We start from the raw sequence: 22144 nt of genomic DNA on the forward strand, positions 1-22144 counted from the left end.
AAAAAGAAAACACTACAGGCCAATATCTCCAATGAATATTGATAAAGGATTCTCAACAAAATACTAGAATACTGAATTTAACAAGATATTAGAATGATCATTCATTATGATTAATTTGGATTTATCCCAAGAATGCAAGAATGGTTCAACATATGCAAATTAATCAATATGATATATCATACCAACAGAATGAAGAATGAAAAACATATGATTAAGATAGCCAAATAGGAACAGCTCTGGAGGGTAGTTCCCAGCAAAAGCAATGAAGAATGGGAGTGATCTCTGCACTTCCAACCAAGGTACCAGGTTCATCTCAATGGTACTGGTTGGACAGTGGGTGTAACCCAAGGAGGGCAAACTGAGGCATGGTGAGTGTTGCCTCACCCAGGAAGTGCAAGGGGCTGGATAATTCTCCCTCTTACCCAAGCAAGGCCATTAAGTACTGTTGGGAACACTCGCGCACTGTGGCTCAGATACTGCACTTTTCCCATGGTCTTCATAGCCTGCAGACCACAAGATTCTTGCTGGTGCCAAAACACCAGTGCTGCAGGTTTCCAGCACAAAACTGGGCAGCCATTTTAAGTGGTGCCTGGAATGCCAATGACAGAAACACTCATTCTCCTAAAAACAAGGGGGCTGAGGGCAGGGAGCCAAGTGATCTGGCTCTGGCTGCCATTTGGCAGGTACCTCTCTGGGAAGAAGCTATGAGAGGAAGGAAGAGGCAGCATTCCTTGCTGTTCTGAAGCCCCTGTGGGTGATTCTTAGGCAAGCAGGGTCTGGAGTGGACCTTCAGTAGTGCTGCAGCAGAGAGGCCTGACTGTTAAAAGGAAAACAACAAAAAAAAAAACAGAAAGAAATAACTTCAATATCAAAAGAAATGACATCCACTCAGTGACCTCATTCTAAAGTCACCAAGTTCAAAGACCAAACGTAGATAAATCCATGAAGATGGAAAGAAACCAGTGCAAAAAGGCTGAAATCACCAAAAAAACAGAACACCTCTCCTCCTTCAAGGGATGACAACTCCTCACCAGCAAGGGAACAAAACTGGATGGAGAGTGAGTTTGACAAACTGACAGAAGCAGACTTCAGAACGTGGGTAATAACAAACTCTTCTGAGCTAAAGGAGCATGTTCTAACACAATGCAAAGAAACTAAGAACTTTGAAAATAGGTTAGATGAAATGCTAACAAGAATACCCACTTTACAGAAGAACATAAATGACTTGATGGAGCTGAAAAACATTAACATGAGAATTTTGTGAAGCATACACACATTTCAGTACCCGAACTGATCAAGCAGAAGAAAGGATATCAGAGATTGAAGATCAACTCAATGAAATAAAATGAGAAGGCAAGATTAGAGAAAAATGAGGGAAAAGAACAAAGCCTCCAAGAAATATGGGATTATTTGAAAAAAACGAATCTACCTTTGATCAATGTATCTGAATGTGAGGGGGAGAAGGAAACCAAGTTGGAAAATACTCTTCAGGATATTATCCAGGAGAATGTTCCCAATCTAACAAGACAGGCCAACATTCAAACTCAGGAAATGCAGAGAAAACTACAAAGATATTCCTCAAGAAGAGCAACACCAAGGCACGTAATTGTCACATACACCAGGGTTGAAGTGAAGGAAAAAAATGCTAAGGGCTGCCAGAGAGAAACATCTGGTTACTCACAAAGGAAAGCCCATCAGACTCACAGCAGATCTCAGCAGAAACTCTACAAGCCAGAAGAGAGTGGGGGTCAATATTCAAGATCCTTAAAGAAAGAAATTTCAACCCAGAATTTCATATCCAGCCAAACTAAGCTTCATAAGTGAAGGAGAAATAAAATCCTTTATGGACAAGGAATTGCTGAGAGATTTCATCACCAGCAGGCCTGCTTACAAGAGTTCCTGAAGGAAGCACTAAACATGGAAAGAAACAACCAGTACCAGCCAGTGCAAAAACATACCAAAAGGTAAAGACCACGGATACAATGAAGAACCTGCATCAACTAACAGGCAAAACAATCAGCTAGTATCAAAATGGCAGGATCAAACCCACATATAACAATATTAACTTTAAATGTAAATGGGCTAAATGCTCCAATTGAAAGACATGGACTGGCATATTGGATAAGCAGTCAAGACCCATTGGTGTGTTGTATTCAGGAGACACATCTCATGTGCAAAGACACACATCTCATGTGCAAAAACACACATAGGCTCAAAATAAAGAAATGGAGGGAGATTTACCAAGCAAATGGAGAAAAACAAAACAAAACAGGGGTTGCACTCCTGGTCTCTGATAAAACAGACTGTAAACCAACAAAGATCAAAACAGACAAGGGCATTACATAATGGTAAAGGGATCAATGCAAAAAGAAGAGCTAACTATCCTAAATATATATGTACCCAATACAGGAGCACTCAGATACATAAAGCAAGTTCTTAATGACCTACACAAAAAGACTTGGACTCCCACACAATAATATTGGGAGAGTTAAATACTCCACTGTCCATATTAGACAGATCAACAAAACAGAAAATTAACAAGAATATCCAGGACTTGAATGCAGATCTGGATGAAGCAGACCTAATAGACATTTACAGAACTCTCCACCCCAAATCCACAGAATATACATTCTTCTCAGCACCACATCACACTTGTTCTAAAATTGGCCATATAATTGGAAGTAAATCACTCCTCGGCAAATGCACAAGAATGGAAATCATAATAAACAGTCTTTTAGACAACAGTGCAATCAAATTAGAATTCAAGATTAAGAAACTCACTCAAAATTGCACAACTACATGGAATCTGAACAACCTGCTCCTGAGTTACTACTGGATGAATGATGAAATGAAGGCAGAAATAAAGATCTTCAAAACTAATGAGAATGAAGATACAATATACCAGAATTTCTGGGACACATTTAAAGCAGCATCTAGAGGGAAAGTTATAGCATTAAATGCCCACATGAGAAGGGAGGAAAGATCTAAAATTGACACTATCTTCAAAATTAAAAGAGCTAGAGGAGCAAGATCAAACAAATTCAAAAGCTAGAAGAAGGCAAGAAATAGCTAAGATCAGAGCAGAACTGAAGGAGACAGAGGCACAAAAATCCCTTCCAAAATTTAATGAATCCAGGAGCTGGTTTTTTGAAAAGATCAACAAAATAGATAGACAACTAGCCAGACCAATAAAAAAGAGAGAATAATTGAATAGATGCAATAAAAAATGATAAAGGCTATATAACCACTGATTCCACAGAAATACAAACTACCATCAGAGATTACTACAAAGAACTCTATGCACATAAACCAGTAAACTAGAAAAAGTGGATAAATTCCTGGACACTTACATCCTCCCTAGACTAAACCAGGAAGAAGTTGAATACCTGAATAGACAATAACAAAGTCTAAAGTTGAGACAGCAATTAGCCACCCAACCAAAAAAGTCCAGGACCAGATGGGTTCACAGCTGAATTCTACTAGAGGTACAAAGAGGGGCTAGTACCATCCTTTCTGAAACTACCCCAAATAATGTGAAATGAGGGAATCCTCCCTAACTCATTTTATGAGACCAACATCATCCAGATACCAAATCCTGGCAAATACACAACTAGAAAAGAAAATTTCACGCCAATATCCATGATGAACATTGATGCAAAAATCTTCAATAAAATACTGGCAAACTAAATCCAACAGCACATCAAAAAGATTATCCATCACAATCAAGTTGGCTTCATCCCAGGGATGCAAGTTTGATTCAACATATGCAAATCTATAAATGTAGTCCATCATGTAAACAAAGTCAAAGACAAAAAACTACATGATTATCTCAGTAGATGCAGAGAAGGCCTTCAACAAAATTCAACAGCACTTTATGCTAAAAACTCTCAGTAAACTAGGTATCAATGGAATGTATTTAAAAATAATAAACAGATGCTGGAGAGAATGTGGAGAAATAGGAATGCTTTTACACTGTTGGTGGAAGTGTAAATTAGTTCAACCATTGTGGAGGACAGTGTAGTGACTCCTCAAGGATCTAGATACAGAAATACCATTTGACCCAGCAATCCCATTACTGAGTATGTACCCAAAGGATTATAAATCATTCTATTATAAAGACACATGCATATATATGTTTATTGCAGCACTGTTTACAATAGCAAAGACTACCCAAATGCCCATCAATGATAGATTGGATAAAGAAAATGTGGAACATATACACCATGGATTACTATGCAGCCATAAAAAAGATGGGTTCTTGTCCTTTGTAGGGACATGGATGAATCTGGAAACCATAATTCTCAGCAAACTGACACAAGAACAGAAAAGCAAACACTACATGTTCTCACTCATAAGTGGGTGTTGAACAATGACAACACATGGACACAGGGAGGGGAACCTCACACACCACAACCTGTTGGGGGTTGGGGGAGTTAGGGGAGGGATAGCAGGGACTTTGGGGAGAAATAACATTAGGAGAAATATCTAAGGTAGGTGATGGTGGGATGGAGGCAGCAAACCACTGTGACATGTGTATACCTATGTAAGAATCCTGCATGATCTCCACATGTACCCTAGAACATAAAGTATACTTTAAAAGAATAATAAATATGAAAAAATGTTTTAAAAATGTAAAGTAATAAATTAAATAATGATAACTAAAAGAACAAAAAAGTGATTATTTCAATTGATGCTAAAAAACATTTGATAACATTCAATATTTCTTTATTATAAAATCTCTCAAAAAACTGCTTATAGAAGGAACATACCACAACACAATAAAAGCTATGTATGACAGACAGCTAGTATCATACTGAATGGGGAAACTCTGAAACCTTTTTCTCTAAGATCTGGAAGAAAACAAGGATGCTCACTCTTACCAATGTTATTTAACACAGTAAAGGAAGTCCTAGTTAGAGCAAAACAAGAGAAAGATATTATGGGCATCTAAATTGTAAAAGAATAAATAAAATTATCCTTTTTTACAGGTGATATTATCTTATACTTGGAAAATTCTAAAGTCTCTGCAAGAATATATTAGAAATAATAAATTTAGTAAAGGTAAAGATTACAAAATCAACATACAAAATTCAGTAACATTTCTATAATCCAACATGGAGAAATTTGACAAAGAATTAAAAAAGTAATCCCATTAATAATAGTCACACATAAAATTAAATGCCTAGAAATTAACTTAACCAAATAAGTTAAAGATCTCTATAATGTAAACTATAAACACTGATGACAGAAATTGAAGAGCACACTATAAAATAAAGTATTATATGTTCATGGAGTGAAATAATTAAAATTATTAAAATGTCCATATTACACCTAGCAATCTAAAGATTGAATATCCTTATCAAAGTACCAATGACATTCTTCACAGAAATAGAAAAAGCAACCCTATAATGTACATGGGATCACTAAAGACCAGAATATCCAAAGCTCTTCTGAGCAAAATGAATAAAACTGGAGGGATCACATTACCTAGCTTTAAATTATCCCACAGAGTTATGGTAACCAAAACAGCAGATGACTGATAAAAATAACAGACACATTGACCAACGGAACAGAATAGAGAACCCAGAAGCAGATCCACACTCCTACAGTGAAGTCATTTTTGATAAAGGTGCCAAAAATATATACTGGGAAAGACAGTCTCTTCAACAAGTGATGCTGGGAAAACTGGATATTCACTGGAAAAGAAGGAATCCAGACCTCTATCTCTCACCATATACAAAAATGCAGTCAAAATTGCATCAAGTCTTACATCTAAGACCTCAAACTATGAAACTCCTACAAGAAAACTTCAGGAAAACTTTTCAAGACATCGGTTTGGGCAGAGATTTCACAAGCACAGGAAATGAAAGCAAAAATGGACAAATGGAATAGCATCAAGTTAAAAAGTTTCTTCACAGCAAAGGATACAATCAACAATGTAAAGAGATAACCTGTAGAGTGGAAGAAAATATTTGCAAACTACACATCTGACAAGATATTGATAATCAGAATATATAAGGAACTCAACTCTACAGGAAAAAAATCTAATAATCTGATCAAAAGATGAGCAAAAGATTTCAGTAAAAATAAGACATACACTTGACAAACCTATGAAAAAGTGCTCCACATCACTGAATGTCAGAGAAATGCAAATCACAAGTACAACGGGATTTTATCTTATCCCAGTTAAAATGGCTTATATCCAAAAGACAGAAAAGAAAAATGAACAATGGTACACAGGCACTATGGTGATTGACCATAGTACAATCACTATACAGTCCAGTTTGGCAGTTCCCATAAAACAAAAAATTGAGCTACCATATAATCTAGCAATCCCGTTTCTTTGTATATGCTCAAAAGATAAAAAATCAATATACTGAAGAGATATTTGCACTCCTGTGTTTGTTGTAGCACTGTTTACAATAGCTAAGATTTGCAAGCAACCTAAGTGTCCATTAACAGATGACTGGATAAAGAGAACGTGGTACATATACACAGTGGAGTACTATTCAGCCACAATAAAGAATGAGATCCAGCCATTTGCAACAACATGGAAGGGACTAAAAATCAATATGTTAAGTGAAATAAGCCAGGCACAGAAAGACAAACATTGCATGTTCTTATTTATTTTTGGGATCTAAAAATCAAAGCAATTGAATTCATGAACATAGAAAGTGGAAAGATGATTACCAGAGTCTGGGAAAGATAAGTAGGGATTGGGGAGGAGATGGGGATATTTAATGGATATAAAGATTATAGAAAAAATTAGTAAGATCTACTATTTGATAGCACAATAGGGAGCCTATCATCAACAATAACTTAGTTGTCTATTTTAAAATAACTTAAAAGAGTACAATTAGATTCCTTTTAATTCAAAGGAAAAATGCTTCAGGAAATGGATAACCCATTCTCCATGATGTGCTTTATTCAAATTGCATGCCTGTATCAAAACATCTCATGTACCCCATAAATATATACATCTAATATGTTCCCACAAAATTAAAAAAATAGAAAATATATATACTTTAAAAAATGGTAATCAATTAGCTAGTCTGAAGCTACAGAAAATGAAAAGAATGCCTTGAAACAATTAACCCCAGGCCTGTGTGTTCAGAATGTGACAGAAATCTCATGCTCATGTCTTCCTGGCCCTGGTAAATTTTGCATACATCTCATTCCTCAGTCTGCTCTGTGCCACTTTTCTTTCTCATCTGAAATGACTTTTTATGACATTCTGCTTGAAAGATTGCTGATTTTTTTATGTTTTGTTTTCCAGAGTCAAGAAGACTTTTTCCTTTTCTTTTGAGCTACTTATATAGCTCACAAAAATTGGCTAAAATATATATTTTTTGTGAGCAAAATTGAAACATTTTTCTTTCTGCCTACCTGATTTTTTCAGAATTTGAAAACTATTCATAAACAATTTTATTTTATGGCAATATAGTTACTTGCATAAGTTCAATAGGAATTTGTTTTGTTTTGTAACGTAACACGTCGGAAATATCAGTTATTTTACCAAGGCTTTCACTGCAATGTTGTATTTTCAAATATTACCAGACTGCTTTGAGAGATTGAGATGGATTTTAAAAAGCCTTTACACTTAGAAAAAGACTGCCTTGGTACCTTGTCTATATGATTCTCTTACAGGGTTTCTGAAGTAGTAGTAAGTAAAAAAAATGTGTTAAAACTAAAAATCTTAGACAATGTAAATTTAACAGAATTTACTTGAGCAAAAAAACAATTCACAAATCAGGAAGGCTCCTAAACCCAAGTGGGTTCAGAGAGACATCAATGCAGCCACATTGTGGAAGAAGATTTGTGGACACAAAATGGAAAGTGACAGACATAAAATGGAAATGAGGTAAAGAAATAACCAGATTGGTATTTGCTTTATTTGAACCTGATTTGGCCACCTGTGATTTGCCAAAACTCAGTGATTGGCACAAGAGTAGGTTACAGTATCTTTATACGTTCAGTTTGATCACAGTTCTGTGTATACAGAGAAATCCTTAGGCCAACTTAAAATATATAAGGAGGCAGCTGTAGGCTACACTTAAGTTAACAAACATTACTTTCAGAGCCTGAGGAACCTCAAAATATTTAGGGAACTTTAAAAAGAGAGGAACACCCAATTTGTACAAGTATTTCAAGCACAGTCTGATGGTAAATCTGTGCCTTGGTTTTGTAGTTGTGAGAGGTTTTAAAAGTCAAATCTGAAATTTATGAAAAAATTGAGCAAAGCCAACTTAAAAATATCCTATAGAGCCAATTACTGTGTTTGCTGTACTTTATACAGATAATCAGGCCTAAGTATAATAAGACTAAAACTTATTTTGCCAATACATTAGTTCTGCTATGATTTATCTTTGCTAAAACAATGGTTGACTGGAGAAAAAAATTACATTTCAGAAGAAAACTATAGCACACTTGTTATTATGTGACATGGTAAAAAGCCCCATAAACTGCATACCTCAACCATACCTCAGCTTTCTGTTGAAACTGCTATCTATAACCCAAATTTGAATAAGTAATTAAGGACTGTGATCCCCACCCTACCCAGACAATGTGTAAATGAATGCTAATCTTGGCTTTTGTGAACCACTTAAGTAACAATCAGAATGTCAAATAGTACCCAGGCCCTCTGACTGTCCAGAATCCCCTCACCCTCATCTTCACCCAGAAGGTGATTTGCAGAATCCACTAGCCCTCAGAATGTTTGAATTCCTTCACCCCCAACCTCGGAGGTGGTTTACAGGTGAAAAGAGTCTTGTCACCCTCTTTTCAGGGCCACAAGTTGAAGAGATGTGAGTCCTCCGTTGTTGCTGGCAATAAACCGTGCAATTTGGCATACTTTTGTCTTGGTGTTGACTTCCTATGCTTTCTCTGGTACAACATTTGGAGGCCCCAGCGATATATTCTATACCAGACAAAAGCCATCTCAGAATCTCACCCAGGTGGCCACTCCCACCTCGGGGGCCTCTAGGGTAGGCACCCCTGAGTTGCCCCAGGACTCCAGAGAGTCACCATGGAGGATAAGGGACCGCTTGGCCAACATTCACGCAAAATTCTTCAGGGTCCTAAAAAAGCCTCCAGAAGTAAGTTTGGCCCGTAATCTGGTTTGAAATTTGGGAACTAGTTCAAGTGGGGCCTGAGTCAGGGGACTGGATGCAGTCATTGCAACTCTGACCTGGCAAGCCTCACCGAGATGTCGCTTGAGGCTTCTGGTGGCTGGCACAGTGGGTGTCAGCCTTCTGGTAGCTGGTATACTGGGTATCAGCATTCAACTGTTTTCTGTAAACTCTGTGTGAATGAGAGAGTGAATGTGTATATATGTAGTACCACAGCAGAAAAGCTACAGGGCTTGTGTGGGCCTTCACCTGTGGTTCCACGGGAGAGTCATAAGGCATAATGGGGATTCACTCCAGAGATGTCGGGTCAAGCCCAACTTCCTTCCTGAAGTGACCAGGCCCGGGGGTTATACAGGTACACCTTAGGCAAGATGCCCCTGAAAGACCCCTGGAGGGGCGTGGCCAGGCAGGCATATGTCTGGTCTCCCATCTGGGGGATGCCCATCCTTTGTCTGTCAATCCTATATGTGGTTCTGTCCTTATTGTAAATTTACCGGTTTTGTTAGACTCCTGTTAGCTAAGAAACAGTGGTTTAGACCTGTTATTCTTAAGGTGGATAATATTCTCCATTGGCTAGGTGACCAATGACTTCAAGAAACTCTAATTGAGTTTACACCTCTGGAAATAATTCTGTTCTCTTTTCTTTTCTTCTTCTTATGCTATCATTGAGGCCTCATTCTTCTTTTCATGTCTGAGAGAAAATTCTGCCCCCAATGACTTGGGTGTGTTTTTTTTTTTTTTCTGTTTTAAAGAATCAAACTTTAAATAAGAAATTACCACTCCTGTTTGCCTGTTTAGGGTAAAAAAAAAAAAAAAAGGAGTAATTGTCTTTTCTGTCAAAAGAAACAGAAACAGGGAAGGAAAGAGAAGAGAGGACAAGAAAGTAAGAGAGGGGAATAAGAGAAAGGAGAAGAAAGTAAGAGAGGGAAATTAGAGGAGAGAGGAGAAAGGAGACAGAGACAAAGAAAAAAGAGCAAGAAGAGAGAGATAAGGAGACAGAAATTTAATACTTTTTAGGGTCCCTGCAGGGGCAGGGAACTTGCAGCTGGCCCAGCAGCTGGGAGCTTAGTTTTAAAGTTATGCAAAAAGTTTTTTTTTCTCTGCTGGCCACCAGCCCCACCTGGCTTTCAGGCAGGCTGCACAGCCTCAGGGTACAGCGTTTGCAACTGCAAGGTTGTTGGTTTAAATCCTCAGTAAAGCCAGTTTTAAATTAGTGAAATCTCTTAAGGGAAATTTGGCATTAAAACACACACACACACACACACACACACACACACACACACAAAAGGGGTTGTCTAGCTCCCGGCCTTGTACCCCCATCCAATGCATGACGACCAACTTCAAGGTTGGGATTTCAGTCCAATATGAGGTGAAATTAACCCCTGAAAAACTCTGGTCTTTGTGTGAGCTAGAATGGCCATCTTTTGGAGTTGGGTGGCCAGATACTGGGACCTATGACCCCAAAATTACCCAGGCTGTATGGAAAATGGTTGCAGAAACTCCTGGATACCCTGACCAGTTTCCATACATCGACCAATGGTTAGGTTCAGTCCAACAGCCTCTCCCATGGCTAAAGCACTGCATTTAACAGGCTGGGCTTCAGGTCATGTTAGCCGGCCCAAAGAAGGCCCTACTGTGCCCGCCATTCTCCCCACCCAAGAAGAGGATCTAGAATTACCTCCACCTTACTTTAGACCCTCTGGACAGAGGTCTCAGCACCCCTCTCCAGACAGCACTGATAGCCAGCCCTTGCCCTCTGAACCAGGGCCTCAGTACCCCCTCGGCAGTACTAGTAACTAAACTTTGTCCCCCCCCCGCTGGGGGGTCCCACACCCACTGGCGGTCCTTCCTCTCCAAAGGCACCCCAAACAGGAGAAGACTATTGGGGTCGCCCATTCTTTGTTTACTTCTTGTCAAGTGACTTATATAACTGAAAGGTGATAGAAATTAAGGAGAGGGCCAAAAACACCAAGTGCTGGCACAAGCTTTATTAAGAGCAAGGGAAAATCTGCTGGGCTGCACCCAAAATTGGCACACGCACCCGTGACATGGCAAAGAGGATTTTTATGGCCTGCAAGCTGGCAGATGCCTCCAGTGTGAGGGGCTGTGCAGGAGGGGAGGGGCTGGGGAATTGCTGAGTTTAATAGTTCCTGGGAGGGCTGGGGAACTACTAACATGGCAAGAGGGGGAAGGTTAGAAACCTGCTGAGATGGAAAGTTCCCTGGGAAAGGGTCGTGCTGGGAGGCTAAGGATCTTAAGGTGGTAGCAAGGTTTTACAATAGAGTATGTTCTGTCCAAAAGCTGAACATGTCCCATTCTCGGAGAAGCCCCAGGCTTTGACAGGTCCCTTAGAATCTGTACTGCAGACTCATCGCCCCACTTGTGATGACTGCCAACAATTATTACTGAGTCTGTTCACCACAGAGAAAAGAGGCATAATTAGACAAGAAGCCCTGCAAGCCATCATAGGTCCAGGGCGAGGAACAGTTAAAAAAAAAAAAGAAGGGGGGGTGGGGGGACCAAATTAAAAAGTTTTTTTTTCCTCTACCTGACCCCAATGGGACCCCAACACCTTGGAGGGTCACCAGGCTCTGAACACTTTTCACTGTTATCATTTAGAAGGTGCTAGGGAGTGGCCCTCAAGCCCACTAACCACTCCATGGTAGGGACTGTAAGAATCAGTGGGCCATCAATCTGGCTTTCATTTCCCAGTCTGCCCCAGACATAAAAAAAAAAAAAAAAAAAATTGCAAAAATTAGAGGGGTTCCAGGGAATGAGTTTGGCTCAGTTGTTGAAGATTGCCCAAAATGTTTTTAACAATAGGGACACCTTAGAGGCCAAGCAAAAAAGGAGAATTACTGAGGCAGTAATAGCAGCACTCCAGGAAACCCAAGTTAACTCACAGGGACCAGAAATCAGCAGAGAGGCTGCCACAAGGTTTTAAAAATTCCCCCACTTTGTTTAATGAGACGCTGAGCAAAGATCTCGCTGCCTTCGGAGCCGAACACCCAAGGTGTACCCTCCTCCAATATGTGGATGACTTACTCTTGGCCACAAAAAACTCAGGACTGTAAAGAGACCACCCAGTCATTACTAAGGACCCTACAGACTTTGGGGTACCAGGTCTCAGCTAAAAAGACCCAACTCTGCCAGCCAAAAGTTACTTACCTGGGCTATATTATAGAGAAGGGCAACTGGGAACTGGCACCCAGCCAAATCCAAGCAGTGCTGCAAACCCCCACCCCCACTGCGAAATGCCAAGTTCAAGAATTCCTTGGGGTAGTAGGGTACTACAGGCTATGGATTTTGGGATTTGCTGAGATCGCCAAGCCCCTGTATGCCTGCACTGGAGGAAATCAGCCCTTGACATGGACAGAGGTAGAGCAACAGGCTTTTGACAAGCTCAAGACTGCCCTGACTGCAGCCCCCGCCTTGGCCTTTCCAGACATCTCTAAACCTTTCCAGTTGTTTTTGCATGAAAAACAGGGAGTCACTAAGGGGGTGCTCACCCAAACTCTGGGACCCTGGTCCCGGCCAGTTGCCTACTTCTCTAAAAGACTTAATCCAGTAGCCTCCGGATGGCCGGCTTGCCTAAGAGTGATGACAGCCATAGCCCTATTAGTCAAGGAGGCAGACAAGCTGACTTTGGGGCAGGAGTTAAACTTAGTAGCTCCCCGTGCGGTGGAGTTACTACTCCGTGGAGCCCCGGGAAAATGCATGTCAAACACTCACATAGGTTAATATCAGGCCTTACTTTTGGACTGGCCCTGCATAAAGTTTTTAAGGGCCACAGTTTTAAACCCCGCCACATTGCTACCTGACAGCGAGCCAGAGGAGCCCATACATGACTGTCAATAGACTACAGATGTCCTCCATGCTGCACGACCGGATCTCACCGACGTTCCCCTGCAGAACCCAGAAGAGGTACTGTATACAGATGGCAACAGTTTCATGGTCGGTGGAGTCAGGTACGCCGGGGCAGCTGTGGTCACCCTAGAACAGGTTGTCTGGGCCCAGGCTCTCCCACATGGGACCTTATTCCAGAAGGCAGAACTCATATCTCTGATAAAGGCCTTGGACTGGGTGGAGGGAAAAACTGTCAATATCTACACGGATAGTTGATATGCCTTTGCTACAACCCATGTACATGGAGCCAAGAAAGAGGGCTGCTTACCTCAGAGGGAAGAATCATCAAAAACAAAGAGGAAATCATAGCCCTGCTAGAAGCTATATGGAAGCCCAAGGCAGTGGCATTAATACACTGCAAAGGACACCAGAAGGGAGATTCACCAGAAGCAAAGGGAAATAGGGCAGCTGACCTGAAAGCCAGACAGGTAACCTTAGGGCCAGTAAAACCTCTGACTTTTCTTGTGACTCTGCCAGCCCCAAACCTGCCTCCTACCCCAAAGTACTCATCTGAGGAAGAAAACTTTGGGGGGACGGCAAGATTCCACAGGATGGTGGGCTCTACCGAACACAAGGATTGTGCTCCCCGAGGCTCTAGGGAGGGCTCTAGTCAAGGACATAGACCAGGCTATGCACTTAGGGCAAACAAAATTAACTGAGCTGCTGAGGGCCAGATACTACATTCCACATTTGCATGAGATTGTTAAGGAAACTTCTACTCGTAGTGATGTATGTGCCAAAGTAAATCCAGGAGGCAGTAGGTCTAGTTAGGCAGGGATAAGGCTTAGGGGTACTTGCCCAGGGGAACACTGGGAGGTAGATTTTACTGAAATAAAGCCCCCAGCATGCGGCTATAAATACCTCCTTGTGTTTGTAGACACTTTTTCTGGAGGGGTTGAGGCTTTTCCTACGAGGTCAGAAACTGCACTGGTAGTAACTAAAAGACTGTTACAGGACCTGGTTCCTTGGTTCGGCTTGCCCCTGACACTGGGATCAGATAATGGCCCTGCCTTTATGGCACAGGTTTCACAGGGCCTGGCCAAGGCCCTGGGCATATCCTGGAAGCTACACTGTGCCTATTGCCCCCAGAGTTCAGGGCAGGTTGAAAGGATGAACCAGACCATAAAGGAAACTTAAAAAAATTCATTCTAGAAACTGGTGAAAACTGGGTCAACCTGCTTCCTTTTGTCCTCCTCCATGTCCAAAGCACACCCTATCAAAAAGGCTTGTCCCCTCTTGAAATCATGTTCAGTAGGCCCCCTCCCTTACTCCCCAGACCCACGGATACCATGCATGCTGAAGTCCATAACCATACACTCCTTAAGTCCTTGCAGGCACTCCAGTCTGTTCAGTCCCAGGTGCACCCGCTCATCAGGGGAACTCAACCCACTTCAGTGGACCTCACTGACCAGCCGGTATACCCCTTCCAGCCAGGGGACAAGGTGCTGGTAAAGAGATTCACCACCTCTGGCCTAACTCCTCGCTGGAAAGGACCCTACACCATGATCCTGGTCACCCCCACGGCCATCAAGGTGGATGGACTGACTGCCTGGATTCACCACTCACATGTCAAGACTGCCCCCCACATTGTGCATCTCCAAGATGGATGCACAATGGAGAGTGACCTCAGCTTCAGCAGATCACCTAAAGCTAAGACTTTCACACTCCTCGCAGTAACCTTCCTTGTCCCTGTGATTCCTGGTGCAGCCCCTCGGAGGGGAACCCCCTTGACTCCCACATATTACTGGTGGGTCCTTACTGAAGGATCCACTGGAGAATATGTTAGTTCTATAACTGGAAAAGAATCCACCCTTGTCAACTTAACCCTAGAGTACATTCCGAGAGATACCATAACCTTCTCCTAGACCTCTGCACTCTCTTAAGCGAGAGCCTAAATATAAATACTATAGAACAAATGAAGACAAGAAGATGGGGGTGGGGAAATGCGGTGAAAGCAAAAGAGATGGGGTGTGGAAACGTATAGGCTGAAAAACAGCTTCAGACTATAGGGCTATCTATGCCCAGGGTCTACCCCACAAAAAAAAAAATGGAACTCTGGAGACTTAAATGAATTCTTTTGCCCCCATTGGAGTTGTGAAACTATCTCCACTATATCAGGATATACCAAAAACGTAGACTCCTTCATCTCTTTTAACCAAGACTCTCCCCTATCCTCATGCTACACTGGGTCTTGTAACCCACTCAAAATAACTGTAACTACTCCAGATGGTAGATGGACAATGGGGTGAATCTGGGGTCTCAGAGTATATATGAGTGGGTGGGACATTGGAAACATCTATTTTTTTTTTTTTTTTTTTAGATGGAGTTTTGCTGTTGTTACCCAGACTGGAGTGCAATGGCATGATCTCGGCTCACCGCAACCTCCGCCTTCTGGGTTCAAGCAATTCTCCTGCCTCACCCTCCCAAGTAGCTGGGATTACAGGCATGTGCCACCATGCCCAGCTAATTTTTGTATTTTTACTAGAGACGGGGTTTTACCTCATTGACCAGGATGGTCTCAATCTCTTGACCTCGTGATCCACCCTCCTCGGCCTCCCAAAGTGCTGGGATTATAGGGGTGAGCCACCCCGCCTGGCCTGAAAACATCTTTACCATCCAGCATCAAAAATTGTTTTCCAGGTCCCCTTGGCTCACTTCCCTCCTCACCGGCCTGGTGGGACATCTGGCCCTACTCTTACTGGGTCTCATGTTCAGCCCCTGCCTCCTAGACCAACTGCTCAAGTTCATAAAATCTGGGGTAGACTCCATAAAATTAATAATATTAAGGTCTCAATATGAGTCCTTAGAACAAACAAACAATACTAACCAGTTAGAGGAATCAATGATTTAATTCCTGTAAATAAAACAAGGGGGGAATGTGACATGGTAAAAATCCCCATAATACTGCATACCTCAACCATACCTCATCTTTCTGTTGAAACTGCTGTCTATAACCCAAATGTGAATAGGTAATTAAGGACTGTGATCCCCACACTATCCAGACAATGTGTAAATTAATGCTAATCTTGACTTTTGTGAACCACTTAAGTAACAATCAGAATGTCAAAAAGTCCCCTGGCCCTCAGAATGTCCGGAATCCCTTCACTCCCATCCCTGCCCCTCACCCGCATCTTTGCCCAGAAGGTGATTTGCAGAATCCACTAGCCCTCAGAATGTCTGAATCCCTTCACCCCCACCCTCGGAGGTGGTTTATGGGTATAAAAGAGTCCTGTCATCCTCTTTTCGGGGCCACAGGTTGGAGAGACGTGAGTCCTCCGTGGTCGCCATCAATAAACCCTGCAATTTGGCATACTTTTGTCTTGGTGTTGACTTTCTATGTTCGCTCCGGTATAACAGTTATACTCTAGCCCTGTCCATTGTTTTGTGAGATTTTATTATTCTCCTATAACAATTAGACTCAATACTAAATTATTTCCTGGCTACAAGCTCCAAACTAATGTTTGCGTTTTTTTTTTCTGAGTTGGACTTAATTAAATTGTATCTTTTTTCCCCAAGGTTCTGCAAGCTAAAGTTCATGTAAAAATGACCTTGTGACATGCAAACTTACAGACCTCAAAAATCTGTCAGATTTCCGCTGCCTACTTCAACTTTAACTGAGGATGCCATCTAACATCAAAGTACTTCAACTGACTGCCCTCCATGCTCTAAGCAATCTGGTTTATAGACTGTTCCACACATTAATCTTTGTTTTTCTTCCATTTGAGAGACTGTCTACAACACCGTCTCTTACAATAAACACAATGTTTCATTGTACTGGCCGATTTCCAGAAATCCTTTGCCACTCATCTATTGACTCAATTATTCTCTACACAGACACTAACTCAGCTTTTAATTTGTGAAACATCTTTAAAAGTTTCAGACAGGAGAATGTTGGGATAGAAAAAATAATTTCCAAAGTATGATACTTGATCATACTGCGTGATTTCAAAGATTGAGAGGACTCGAAGATAAGCCTCAGAATCAAGATCCCTCTAAACTTGTCCTATTTCTCTTCCTACCCACTCCCATCAAGTTCAGGGAGGGACTCTCTCTGGAATGTCATTATCTAACCAAGAAAGCATTCTACCAAAAGAAACACAATTCAGTTCATTTATTTGTTAAAGCAGGTAGTTAGGCAGATGGGAGCAGGGCAGGAGAGTAATACCCCTAGGAATGTCAGGAAACCATCAGGTGATGGTCACGCAGTTGTTAAACAATCTCTCTAAAATAATTGGTTGCAACTGACTCCAAGGAAAGGAAGTCTTCCCAAAGATAGAAAACACTAGCAGCTCAAATGAGCATGCACACAACTTTGATTAACACACTGTTCGTGTAGTTCCTCCTAAGTGCTAGCAGGCCAGTGCACAGGCAGACAGCTTGACCCAGAGAAAAATCAAGGAAGAAAGAATGTCAACTTCAGAACCAGGCCAATGTGTGAAAACCCTAAGTCAAGGGTAGGACACAGCACTTGGATCTCTCAAGTCACTTGCTTAGCCCTCTTCCAAGTGTACTTTACTTCTTTTCATTCCTGCTCTAAAACTTAATACACTTTTGTCCGACCTACCCTCTGCGGGAAGACTGGGCTCATTGGGAAAGAAACCGGACCGCAGGCTAGAGGAAATTCCTTAAGTTCAGGCTTTATTGAGAGGAAAGAGCCTCCGGGCGGACCAGCCGGGACGAAAAGGAAAAATGGCCGCGCCGCTCAGAGGGGCAGGGTTGTTTTATAGGGGGCTGAAGGGCTGGGGGGTGGGGAAGCCAAAAGCCGAGGTGGTGGGCAACTGTTGGTCAGTTTGAACTGCTGGGTGGGAAGCTGGGCGGTGGGAAGCTGGGCGGCGGGAGGGCTAGGACCGGTATGTAAAGTGAGAGATAAGGGAGCCTCTTTGTGGGGGAGGGAAAGAGAGAGAGAGAGAGAGCGTTTGCGGTAGGGGCAGAGTTTTCCAAACATTCCCGACTCCTTAAAGAAAAGAAAAAGAGGGGGTCAGGGGCGTCGGTTGTCTCTCTGGCTACTTCCTGCTGACAAGGGTCGACGGGGGGTTCTGAAGAGGTTTCTTTTCCTAAGGAGCCTGGAGGTTTGGGGAGAGGTCTGTTTCTTGCACTCGTTCAGGGTAGGGTTGGAGCAGCATCTGGTGGATGGTGACTCGAGTCAGTTCTTGAAAGCGCCGCTATAGGAACTGTAGAAAGCAAGGAGCAATAAGTAAGATTAGGCAAACAGCTACTAGGGGTCCAAGCAATGGGGACAAGAGGGTATACATAGAGGAAGACCACCACGCCGTGGCTTCAGCCGAGAACTTCTGACTCTGCAGGTTAGTTTTGAGTTTCTGGAGGCTCTCGATTCGGGTTTCTACTAGGCCGGATTCATTGATGTAGTAACAGCACTCTTCCTGTAGGAAGATACAGGTCCCTCCTCGTTCAGCAGTGAGCAGGTCCAGGGCTCTTCGGTTCTGCAAGGCAACTTGGGCAACTGAGGTGATCTGTCGTTGGAGTGATGCTAAAGACTCAGTAGAGTCATTAATAGCCGCTTGGAGTTGTGAGGTCAGTCGGGCTATGGCCAGGTGAGAGTGGACTAGTGCCCCTCCTCCTAATCCTGCTGCAAGTGCTGAACCAGCAAGGGAGACTCCAACGGCAATGGGTAGGAAGGCAGCTCATCGGGTGCAGCGATGGGGAGTTTGCAGCATCTGGAATTCGGCTGGGGAATATATAGTGAGTCGAGGGACTAGGGTTACCGGGAGGACTTTCTGTGTATTTTCAGATGGCTGGGTGGGTTGGGGAAGAGAAGCGTTGGCGTGTTCTCGGAGAAGGCTGCAAAGGAGAGTAAAGTAGGGGAGGTAGCTGTCTAGAGGAGTAGTCTCTGGCGGTGGGGGAGTTGAAAGTAGGAAGGGGCAACCATACAGCAGCTCAAATGGGCTAAGCTGTGATGGGCCCCGGGGGCCTGCTCTTACCCTGGTGAGGGTGATAGGAATTAAGGTTACCCAGGATTGGCGGAGCTCAAGCATGAGCTTAGTCAGATGCTCCTTTATTAGGCCATTGGCCCGTTCCACCTTACCAGAGGACTGAGGATGGTAGGCAGCATGTAGCTTCTACTGAATTCCTAGAGAGGTAGAAACGGCATTAGTGACTTTGGAGATAAAGGCTGGGCCGTTGTCTGACTGTATGGTAGCCAGGAGTCCAAAGCGTGGGATGATGTCTTGAATGAGATGAGTGGCTACTGTCCCGGCAGACTCAGAGGCTGTGGGGTAAGCTTCAATCCAGCCTGAAAAAGTGTCAACAATGGTTAGCAGATACCGGTACTGTTTGTGCTTTGGCATATAGGTGAAATCAATTTGCCAGTCTTGGCCAGGTAGGAACCCGCGTAGCTGATGAAGCTGGCGCCGGGGATGACAGGAACCCTGGGAATTAGTTTTCGCGCAGACAGTACATGAGGACTGGACTTCCTGTATGGTACTGAGGAGATGGTGAGGGTGAAAAAGTGGGTTGAGGAATCGGTATAAGGCTTTAGGCCCAATGTAGAGTGAATTGTGGATGTCTTGGATTATCTGGTACCTTTGCTTTTCAGGGAGGATGAGGAGGTTATGCTTGAAGGCCCAGTCATCCTTGAACCGTACCCCGGGGGTAGACTGGAGGGCCTGGAGTTCCGAGGCAGAGTATTGAGGGCTAGGAGAAAAAGGCTATGTGGGCTGGCGGTGGGGAAGGTTATGACGGCCTTCAGCTTTGAAAGGATGTCTCGCCCCAGAAGGGGAACTGGGCAGGTGGGGATTACTAAAAAGGAGTGGGTGAATGGAGTGGAGTTATATGAGCACATGAGTGGTGGGGTTTGGTAGGGGATACTTGGGGTCCCATCGATTCCCATGACTAAGACCTGGGAAGGGGTGAGATGGCCAGAATAAGAAGGAAGTGCGGAGTAGGTAGCCCCCATGTCTTGTGACCCTAGGCTTGGCGAGGGTAACCGGAGTCGGAAAGCCAGGGCCCCGCTAGTCATCTAGCAGCCCTAGTAGACTGGGGAACGGAGCTCCCTCGGAGGTCGGCTCCTGGCAAGCAGGCTCCTCCATACTGAGGGTGACTGCCGGCTGTGTAACACCAGTGTGTCTGTTTTGAGGAACCGGCACCCTGGGGAAGCTGGGGCAGTCTGACTTCCAGTGTCCCGGGAGCCGACAGATAGGGCAAGGCTTAGTTGGTGGCCGTGGTTGTGGACAGGCTCGGGACCAGTGTCCTTCCTTTCCACATTTGAAACATGCCCCTGGAGGGGCATGGGTTTCGGCCTTGGGCTTCTGGTTCCCTGCCGGCCTTAGAGCCGCCACTAGGGCTTGGGTCTGGAGGGCAGCCTTCTGCTTCATGCGAGTTTGGTGGGCAGCCTCAGCCGCATCTTCCCTGGCATTGAATACTTTAAAGGCCATTTTTACCAGGTCTTGGATGGGAGTCTCTGGCCCCTCTTCTGCTTTCTTTAGTTTCTTTCTTATGTCGGGTGCTGATTGGGAGATAAAATGGGAGGCTAATACAGTGGCCCCATTTTGGGAGGCTGGATCTAGTCGAGTGTACCGGACTAGGGCTTCTTATGTTTGAGTGAGGTATTGGAATTCTTTAATATAGGTGGACGGGTTGGCTGAGAAGGATCCTAAACATTTCTCGATTTGGGACAGGTCTTGGAGTGAGAAAGGAACATGGACCCTGATTAAACCTTCTGCGCCTGCTACTTCTCGGAGTGGGGCCAGGATAGCTGGCTGGTGGGAGCGGGTGTGGGCCGCCACCGGAGAGGCAAGAGGAAGTGCAGCCTCTGAGGGAGGGGACTCGGAGGGAGTAGAGGAAGAGCAAGGCATGGCCTCTGAGGTAGGAGGTGCAGAGGGAGTGGGGGAAGGGCGTGCGGTTGATGGCAAGTGGTTGCTGAGATTGGCAGGAGAGGACAGATGTTCAGGCAGATCCTCCGGTGAGGAGTAGGGAGGGGGAGAGGTAGTGGAGGAAGATTTACGGGGGGGTTCGAGATAAGAGGATTTGGTAGGTGGAGCACGAAGAACATAGGTTGGGGTGGGTACGGAGGTCCCAAAAAGCCTGGATGTAAGGAATTTCATTGTCCTTGCCCGCGCGGCGACAAAAATCGTCGAGATCTCGGAGGGTGTTGAAATCAAAAGTGCCAGTCGGGGGCCAATGTGACTGGTTACTGAGTTTGTATTGGGGCCAAGCCACGTGGGACAGGAAAATAAGCTTTTCTTTCTGAGGGTTTGGGAATATCCCAATTTGGTAAAATTCGCAGCAAGCACCCGAGGGGGGTGCTCAGAGGTATTTTGGACTCCGAATTTCCCATGGCAGGCGCAGCTACAGACTCTCCGGCGCGGATGGGCAGATGCAACGAAAAGGCGTCCCCGTTCGTTGCAAATTCCCCGGAGTACAATTAAGTACGGAAAGGGAAGCAGTCAGAGGGGCATCCCCCGTCTGGCGGCTGTCCCTCGGAAGGCTCCTGGAGCGGGAATGGAAGACTACCTTGGCTCGGCCGAGACTAGGCAAGGAGTCCGTGCGGAACGCCGGAGAGGGAGCAACTGCACAGTGCCGTAGGAAGAGGAGACGGGAAGCGGGGGAAGGCAAAGCAAGAAAAACTTGGCTTACCTTAATCGGAACGTGGAGGTGGCAGGGCCAGTGTTGGGTAGGTCGGGGAGGGGGGCCGTGGCCAGGCCAACGGCCTCAGCTCCCGTCCCGGGTTTCCGGCACCATTTGTCCGACCTACCCTCTGCGGGAAGACTGGGCTCATTGGGAAAGAAACCGGACCGCAGGCTAGAGGAAATTCCTTAAGTTCAGGCTTTATTGAGAGGAAAGAGCCTCCGGGCGGACCAGCCGGGACGAAAAGGAAAAATGGCCGCGCCGCTCAGAGGGGCAGGGTTGTTTTATAGGGGGCTGAAGGGCTGGGGGGTGGGGAAGCCAAAAGCCGAGGTGGTGGGCAACTGTTGGTCAGTTTGAACTGCTGGGTGGGAAGCTGGGCGGCGGGAAGCTGGGCGGCGGGAGGGCTAGGACCGGTATGTAAAGTGAGAGATAAGGGAGCCTCTTTGTGGGGGAGGGAAAGAGAGAGAGAGAGAGAGCGTTTGCGGTAGGGGCAGAGTTTTCCAAACAACTTTGACTCCTTTTTTTAA

The 22144-nt window shown here is 44.2% G+C and overlaps 1 long non-coding RNA gene across 1 annotated transcript; it reads right to left on the bottom strand.

Annotated features, from left to right (window-relative positions):
- Positions 1–17655: 17655 nt before the first annotated feature.
- LOC144579319 (uncharacterized) lies at positions 17656–21877 on the bottom strand. The gene is made up of 2 exons (XR_013526660.1): positions 21627–21877; positions 17656–19284 (listed from the first exon to the last, which is right to left on the bottom strand). It is a non-coding gene; the product is annotated as an uncharacterized LOC144579319 (long non-coding RNA).
- Between the last annotated feature and the right edge of the window lie 267 nt (positions 21878–22144).

Source organism: Callithrix jacchus, chromosome 1 (assembly GCF_049354715.1).
Source record: "Callithrix jacchus isolate 240 chromosome 1, calJac240_pri, whole genome shotgun sequence".
Lineage (NCBI taxonomy): Eukaryota > Metazoa > Chordata > Mammalia > Primates > Cebidae > Callithrix > Callithrix jacchus.